This window comes from Biomphalaria glabrata, chromosome 3 (assembly GCF_947242115.1).
Source record: "Biomphalaria glabrata chromosome 3, xgBioGlab47.1, whole genome shotgun sequence".
Lineage (NCBI taxonomy): Eukaryota > Metazoa > Mollusca > Gastropoda > Planorbidae > Biomphalaria > Biomphalaria glabrata.
In genome coordinates, this window is record NC_074713.1 from 42,506,633 (window position 1) to 42,515,145 (window position 8,513).

General features: G+C 34.9%; 1 long non-coding RNA gene across 1 annotated transcript; it reads right to left on the minus strand.

The window, feature by feature from the left end:
* Positions 1–7,392: 7,392 nt before the first annotated feature.
* On the minus strand, positions 7,393–8,513 carry LOC129924895 (uncharacterized). The gene is made up of 3 exons (XR_008776774.1): positions 8,411–8,513; positions 7,900–7,999; positions 7,393–7,486 (listed from the first exon to the last, which is right to left on the minus strand). It is a non-coding gene; the product is annotated as an uncharacterized LOC129924895 (long non-coding RNA).

An 8,513-nucleotide genomic window follows, 5' to 3' on the forward strand; every position in this document is an offset into this window, starting at 1 on the left:
TGATAAAAACGAATTTCTGATGGAGCGAAAGAGGCTTCAACGGTTTGTCACAGTTTCATCAGAAGCCTCCGAACTTCCAAAACCTGTTGAGCTCTTGAAATTTAAAAAAAAATATATATCAGCTAGATGATTCAGTCCCGAATTTCGTCATCATGATTCGCATATTTTTGACTATTGTGGCAAGCGTCGCTACATGCAAGAGAAGTTTTTCCAAACTTAAACTGATCAAGAATTACTTGCGATCAACTATGACAAATTTACGACTCACTAATTTGGCCATTTTGTCCATTGAACAAGAGCTGGTGGAAAAAATTGATTTCGATAAAATTATTGATACTTTTGCCAGCAAGAAAGCGCGTAAAATTCACTTGTAGTATGTTTAATTAAAAGTGATTTTTTTCAATTAACAATATTTGATTAATGAATACATATTATTTTGAACAAAAAATTAAGGTTTTGCAATGTTAGTATTTAGTTATCTTTTTTTTTTGGGGGGGGGGGGCATCAAGATGAGGTACCGCACCAGGCATCATATACACTAGCTACGCCACTGCCTTTCACATTCTGTTCTTCAAACCAGACAACGGAGGAGTTATACCGGCTTTTAAGTAAAAAGTAAATTTTTTCTAAATATTTAAAGCCCCAGTAGAGGAGACATAGGCAATATGTAATACAAAGGCTGATTGCTGTATTAATGTAAATAAAATAATTCGCAGTTGCACTAAAACCAAATTGGTTAAATGAATGTAGAGATGAAAGGTAGACCTAAACTAGAAGATGTAAAAATATAAAAATATTTCTGATTCAATTTTCTAACGTGCTGGCTCTCAAGCATAAAATCTAGGAAAGTTGGAGTCACAAGGGAAATAGCACACTACAAATGTACCACATTACTTTTTTAAAACAATTCCAGTTTCATTGAACAAGGGATTTATTTCTGCCAGATCTTTACAAATATTTGTCAAAGTAGTTTAAGTTGTGAAATCCACCGTAAAACATACCCGAACTTTTGGCATGAAACTATATAGGCCTAGAGGAAACTAAAGAATTGAAAAGATTGAAACCTTACACTGGATTTTGTATCCGAATCAGTCAGAAATAAAAAATAAAAAAAATAAAAAAGCGACGATGCGATGTTCACTGTTGGATAGCTTGATAATAAACTGTCCTAACTAAAATGTGGACATGTGACTTAAGACAAATCAAACCAATCATGCAAATCTGTGGTGGGTTATCCAGATTTGTGTGACAGGACAAATTAAGTGAACGTTACATGAAAAGACAGCAGGGGGGGTAATAGGAAGGGATGGGTGGATGTTGACAGTCTAGCATGTGGCGAGGGAGTTACACAACATGTCCATCTGTCTTATATATGACCTGCGTGCCCATGTTTTATTGAATGTTGACAGTCTAGCATTGGCCAGGGAGTTACGCAACATGTCCATCTGTCTTATATGTGACCTGCGTGCCCATGTTTTACTGATATTGTATGTAGTGAGTATGTAAACCCACATGAAAAAAATTAAGATTAAATATTATTATTAATAAAACAAAAAAAATACATTTATTACTTAAAAAGATTCATGTATCTTCAACTGTATAGCTTTTAAAAAGAAATCTTTTATATATATATATTGTTACGAATCGCACTATCCAGGCTCTCTGCAAACTGCACCATACACCACCAACTTAAAGAACTTGACAAGTCAGGGCTCCAAAATAACGTAAAGGTTTAATGTCCATAAATAACAGCCAATACTGTACAATTGGCAGCACGTAGAACAGTACAAATAGCTTTGCGAGAACAAATATCTCTCCGATAACTCCGTTCCGCCGTATCAAGTCTTGCACTGGCCTCTCCGTCTCGTTCCGGGCTTGCACTGGGTTCAACAGTTCGGGACTGACTTCACACACTTGGGCTCGTTGTGTCGGACTCGATCACAGATCAAGATCAAGACGCCGTTCGTCTCAACTGTACTTGACAGTACTCCGCACTGAACCGTCGTAATGCTCGTACAGAACCACACAGTTGAACTGTGCTGTAGTCGACCGTGTTCTGAACTCCTGTCGTGAACCCGCTTTCTGAACCGTCTTGACTGCGACACCTCCGCTCTTAAATAGGGTCCCTACTGGCCTTCTCGAACCGGACAGAACGCCGCTCGACGTTTCTAGGTGGTCAGATGACTACATTTGATTGCATTACTTCAGGAACAAAAGTCAGATTATTTGCAGACGATTGCATAATATATAGAACAATAAAAACAACACAAGACACAGATATTTTACAAAGATGAATTACAGAAATGGGAATCAAATTGGAGCATGTCTTTCCACCCAGAAAAATGTCAGTTGTTAAGAGTAACAAAAAAACTAAAACAAAATAATTCCACTTTTCTTATTCATGGCAAACCAGTAACACAGACTAAAAACGCAAAATACCTAGGTGTTATAATAAATGAAAAACTGTCATGGAATCCACACATTGATGAAACTACAAAAAAATCAAACAAAGCATTAGGATTTATTAAAAGAAATTTCTATAAATCAAATAAGAACATAAAACTAAAATGTTATTTAACCTTGGTTAGGCCAATAATAGAATATGCTTCCTCCGTTTGGGACCCCTCAACTCAAGAAAACATTAAAAAACTGGAACAGACACAAAATAGAGCAGTGAGATTCATAACAAACGAATATTCACATTTGACTAGAGTAACACCTTTAGTAAAATCACTAAATTTAGAAAGCCTTCAGGACAGAAGGCTCAAAAGTAAAGTAGCAATCATACATAAAACACTGAACCATAATCTTCAAATACAAAAACAAAATTTAATAAAATACTCTGAAAGACACAAAGATAAAGGCACATTCCTCGTCCCATATGCTAGGACAAATTTGTACAAACACTCCTTCTTCCCTAGTGCTATTAGAGCATGGAATGGGTTGCCTGAGCTAGCCAGGAAAACCAGTGACTTGGCAGAATTTAAGTCATTGGTTAATATGCATGACTAAATGCATGACGCGTAGGACGTAATCATCTTCTTTTTTGAAGTAACGTCTGTATTATATAAGATAAGATAAGATAATTGAAAAAGGTGCCTGTACGCCCTATATACATTCTATTTACATACATGCGAATGTTTGTTCTTCCCCTACGGCTATGTGGCTATCGCCCTCTAATCTTGTCCACTTTTTTTTTTACGTATCTATGCCATCCAGTAATTAAGGTCAATCCTCTTAATACCTACGTCGTTCCTTAACTCCATTTCTCCCCATTTGACAGTTTGGCACCTGACATAGCGCTAGACAGAATGGAGCCCCCACCTACCAACCCCGATCCACCGTCACAGACACCTAACTCATAATCTCATTTGTAAGGGATACATTTTGTTCAACAGGCCTGTTTGTAACTTTGTTTTGTTACAGAACTATAATTCCAAGCTCTAAACAAAAAAAATGTGGGAGGAGAAATTAAGTGTACCAATTAGATTATACTCTAAATTTTTGGGATTTTTAGAATTCAAGCATAAATTGTGAGCGACATAATATGAAAATTTATATACTAATTCCCCACCCCACCAAATCGGCCAACATACTACAGGGCGAGGGGGGTGCCAGTACCACCCCCACCCCTGGATCCGTCAATACCTTCCATCCCCTGATAGGATAAGATGTGACCAACACATGAGCTTCCCATCCTATCAGTGCTCTCTGAGCCCGCTTAGACAGCATTAGGACTACTCCCTGGGTGCTCATGTGCATAATGTGTAATTCGTGTTTCAAATCAGGAACTTTCAAACTAGACAATACACAAAGTATCAATCCTTTTTTGACACAGTAGACCAAGTTGGATCAGATATGTCACCTGCTAGATGCTAGATGAATGAATTCCTAGAAACATCCTGTATGCTGAGCTTGTGGAGATCCAAGAAGCGTACAAGATTTACCAACAGAGATGTCTGCAAGTAAACTCTGACGACTACAGGGATAAACAAATAGTTTGAGAACATCTGGCAGGATGGACAACGATAGCGACAGAAATGAAGCTGCCATAAAGAAGGGCATACAAAAGAAAGCAGCCCTGTGAGATAGCCCTAAAACAGGAGCATTCAGATGCACGAACAGTGGCTACCTTTGCCGCTTCGGAATCGCTTTACTTAGTAACATCCGATTGTTCGTGGACTCAAAAAGAAACCCAAATAGTTTTTAGTGTGAGTGCATTATTTACATCCTTTGTCTTTCAAGACATATTACGGTCGGCAACCTTGTCTTGGTTAACCAAATGTCCATTTGTAGCGTACTCGTAATATAAAAAATCCAGCTACGGATTTACGGCAGTGCGTCAATCCTGTGCCTGAATTTCCGCAAACCTTAAAATATACAAAATACACATTGGTTGTTTCTTCTAAAATATGGCAATGTATCTTTAGATATTATTATTTTTTTAAACGTTTGCTTTGATTATTAGGCCTATTATCCTGATGATTCAATCGGAGAGTCATACTCTTTAAAAAAAAAAAACGAGGGCAGAAAAAAATGTATTTAAATACGTAGCCTATTTAAAATAAACAAAACACGATTAGATTTATTTTTTTTTTATCAAAGAGAAGTTTAATTAATTAATAATATATTTTTAAAATCTAAATCTATATTACATAGATCTAAGATTTACTAAAAGAGAAGAGAGAGAGAGAGGGACAGTGACCGGACGCGCTCTGCTAGTAGAGAGCGCGCGCAGGTGAGGCCACGTCAGTAAGTCATCATACGTGCGGATAGACATCTGCCAAATAATTGACCTTAAAAACTAGGGGCCTTCGATGCCCACAGACCATGAGACTTATGTACAGTGCATATGCAGCAATAGTTTTAATGCATTTCAGTATGCTGTTATTGCCAACTCGTAAAATGTTTTTTTTATTACATTTGTATTGCTTAGTTCTGTAAGTTCTGTCATACTAACTACTTTTTTTGTACTACTACATTTACACACAAAATGTTTTCTTTTTTTTAAAGAGAAAAAAATATATTAAGTATGCATATAAGTTGGACGTAATTTAAAACAACAATTAATAAGTAGTGTTTCATATTATCGAGTGAACTGCAGTGTGTGAGTACATAGATAGCACACTTGACTATTTTTTTTTACGGACAATTTGTTTTCATGAGAATTTGAATAAGAGATTGACCCTTTACAAAACAATTAGATCAATTAGATATTTATTATAAGACAATCAGTTAGGACAAGTTCACATCTAGCTTCATATTCACTTTCACATTTCCTTTGGTCTGCTGGATCGCTGGGGCACCACACAAGATCTGTCAACCTTCTTTCTCCATTCTTCCCTGTCATTTGTCTTTGATAGAATTTCATTCTGATGTTTTTTCTGAAAATATTGAAACCTGCCTTTTTATTTGCCTGGGTGGACCACTTCGGGTCCGATTTTGAGTTTGTGTTTCCACACAAACTGCCCTATAAACATGCCCATTACGGCCCAGTATCAGTTTTAATTAGGGTTATCCCCCTTTGCCCTAATTGCAGCCCTAAATAGCCCAAATCGCGCCCTAATGGGCGCGCATACCGTTTGCACATTGGCGTCATTAGGTTCCCATAAGGGACCAATACGGGCAACCCTAATCGTGCCAATATCGGCCCAGTATGGGTAAACCCACTTCCGGATTCATTGGGGATTTCCAGAATCGCGCCCTAATCAAGCCCATACTAGCCCCAATGGTTTAGTAACTGAGATTTTCATTGGGGTTTAATTAGGGATAACCCTTATTGTGCCAATATCGGTCCGATGCTGGCCTGAATGGTTTAGTAACTGAAATATTTATTAGGGTTCAATTAGGGATAACCCTTATTGTGCCATTATCGGTCCAATGCTGGCCCTAATGGTTTAGTAACTGAAATATTAATTAGGGTTCAATTAGGGATAACCCTTATTGTGCCAATATCGGTCCGATGCTGGCCTGAATGGTTTAGTAACTGAAATATTTATTAGGGTTTAATTAGGGATAACCCTTATTGTGCCATTATCGGTCCGATGCTGGCCCTAATGGTTTAGTAACTGAAATATTTATTAGGGCTCAATTAGGTATTATCATGCAAATACTGTCTCCGATGGTTCAGTCATTAAATTTTATTATGGCTTAATTAGGAATAATCTTTATTGTTTTTCAATACTGTAGCTTAAAACAAATTCATTAGTGATTTTTGTTTATAATGCCTTTTTTGTTCAAATGCAGCTCAATGGTTTAGTATGAGATTTTTAACCTTTTACATAGGTCTACTTTCACACTGATGATTTAGATCTAGCAATAGAATTATTTGACATAATTGTTTGGAAATTATAATAATTGAATCAGTGCATGATTTCTATATACATCTAGCTATAATGTCAACATATTTATAAAGTAATGGACAAGTTAAATTACATTTTTGGGTTTGAACACTATCAAACAATACAACTTTTGGTAACGTACTATATAAGACTTGCATGCTCTGATCATTTATTCTTAAATCAAACTTACACAATTAACTTTTTTTTTATTTTTTATTCATGGAATAATTAACCAACACAGAAGACAAATATAACAGCACAAACAAGATATCAAGACAGCATTTTCATTCAATTCTTAGCATTCTTTACAAGCTGACTTCAAGACTGGTGGCAATAATTCATATTTTGACTTCCATGCAGCAGCTGGAACAAACAAACAAACAAATAAATATTATAGTCATGTAATAAAACTACCTTCAAGCTGTATTAATAATAAAAAGAATCTAACAATTAAACATCAGAAGACCTTACATTTATCTATGTGGACATACTATTTAACGGTTATATTTCCAGCCCTTGATGATAAACGGTGCTCAAAAATTAGGTTGCTTCTAAAGCCTATTAAGCAACACAAAAATTAATGGTATTTCAAAATTTGGAGTTCAATCCTCTCCTTAAATTAAATGTTATGAATTGGTGTCAGCAAATGTGGCACTGGTATTTGACTATGCTAAAAGTGCAATGGCAGACTAGATCGAGCTAGGCTTCAATTCATTCAATATTATATTTTGTCCAATTTATTTATATTAACTTTATCACAGGCTCTTACTAATACAACTATATTCTGTTGTAATTAGAGTTCTATGGTAATTTTAAAAATAAGTTGGCTGAAAAGTTATTCTAGAATTAAAATAAACAATTATCACAGTGAAACTTAAAAAAAACATAACAAAAAAAAAAAAACACAACCAGCATATTTCAAAATTAGGATAGCATTTCTTTATTTACATTTAATCAATTCCATCCCATTAACAATTTACTTTCAGATTGCTGATCAGTAATCTTAAAGCAAAATTTAATTCTTACCTTCTTGAGCAGGCTTAAATTGCTTATGAAAAGATGATGAACAGCATCTGTACTGCATGCATAGGTTATTATTAACCTAAAAGATTAATGTCAACATCCCCTAAAGAAAATGTGGCGATCTGTTAAAAAAAAATAAAAAAATAAATAAATAAAAACATAAAAATTGTTTAAAGAATGCAAAAAAATAATAATATTACAATAGAGGCAAAACACAAAATGTTTAAGGTAAGGTATACAAGAAGGATTGTTGCTATATAATGACATTAGGTCAAAAACAATTCTATGTAGGCCCTATTTTCATTGTATAAATGTTCATTATAATTTTTTATGCAAATTAATAATGAACTTAAATCTCAGTGAAATTACAAAAAGCTGAAGATATTGCTCTCGAACATTGTTTCACAAGATTAACATTTATTTTACATTTTTTTTATTTAATCGATTTGATCTCATTAAAATTTTCATTTGGTTTGGGGGGATGGGGGGGGGTGTCACTGATAAGTAATCTTAAAGAAAAATTTATTCTTCGTACCTTTTTGAGCAGGCTTCCTCATGAAAAGATATTGAACAGCATCTGTAGTGCATACATAGACAATTCTTATTGTCAGCTGCCCTTAAAGAAAACTGGCATTCTAAAAAAAACAAACAAACAAAATAAAATTACAATAAAGACAAATCCTGAAATGTTTATGGTATGGTGTATAAGAAAAACTGTTGCTATAGCCTAATGATGAGACTGTATTTTTTCTTTAACAGTATCCACACAATGAAATTTTAAAAAGCCTAAGCCTTAGCTAAGCCTATAGAATGAATCCTAGATCAAATTGTAGAAAAATGTATAATATAATAATTAGTATTAAGACATCTAGATATTCTAGCTAGATCTAAATATAATCTAGATCTATGTCTAGTTTATAGATCTAGAATTTCTAGATCTGTATAGATCTATTTAATTCTATTACATAGAGCCTAGAGTCTTTAAAATTTACAAAAAATAAAATCTAACATATATTGAGTATTGGTGAATGAAGATCTAACGCTACCTGGACCTGGTTATGTGGTATGCACGATGGACTGTTTGGTCGGCTCGTTGGTCTCTGCATGGTCGTCTGGTTCATACCCTGCAACTACCATCACTTCCCTAAG